Raw genomic sequence first — 708 nt, forward strand, 5'->3', positions numbered from 1 at the left:
CTGATGTAAACAGTGAAACTCAGGGAGTTTTATAATTTTTTAATGTGTCTATAGTCAACCATTCCAATTATTTAATGTGTAGTTTTTATTTGTATTCTTACAAAATGTGTATTTTTATGTGTGCATATAGTTTTATGTATTTGAAATTTAAGTAAATGGTACCATATTATATATATAACATTCTCTTTCTTTTGCTACCCACGATCATGTTTATGTTTATATCAGATTCGTTACTTCTCAATGATGCACAGTACTCCTGGGTGTATCTCTACTATAATTTTATTCTAGCACTGATGAACTTCCTGATTCCTCCAGCTTTCTGCCATCAGAAAAAAATGTTTGGCATCTTAAGGACATATATGATAGCTTTTTAGGAATATGTGCTCAGGAATAGAATTGATGGGTGCTTGGGATACATCATTTATAATTACGTAAGCCACAGGCACCAATTAATCCTTAAAGTTTTATCTAGGACCTGCTACTAAAAGCTGTGTNAGGGAGAAGGAGATTCAGAAGAGAGAGAATCTTAAGCAGCTTTCACACACAGCACAGACCCCCAAGCAGGGCTTGATCTCCCCACTCTGAGATCATGACCTGAGCTGAAATCAGGAGTCAGATGTTTAACCGACAGAACCACCCAGGCGCCCCTCAATTCTATCTATTTCTTTTGGAGTTATTCTGATTATCTATTTGTTTTCTTGCATCACC

The sequence above is a fragment of the Crocuta crocuta genome, unplaced genomic scaffold (genome assembly GCF_008692635.1).
Source record: "Crocuta crocuta isolate KB4526 unplaced genomic scaffold, BGI_CrCroc_1.0 scaffold1310, whole genome shotgun sequence".
Lineage (NCBI taxonomy): Eukaryota > Metazoa > Chordata > Mammalia > Carnivora > Hyaenidae > Crocuta > Crocuta crocuta.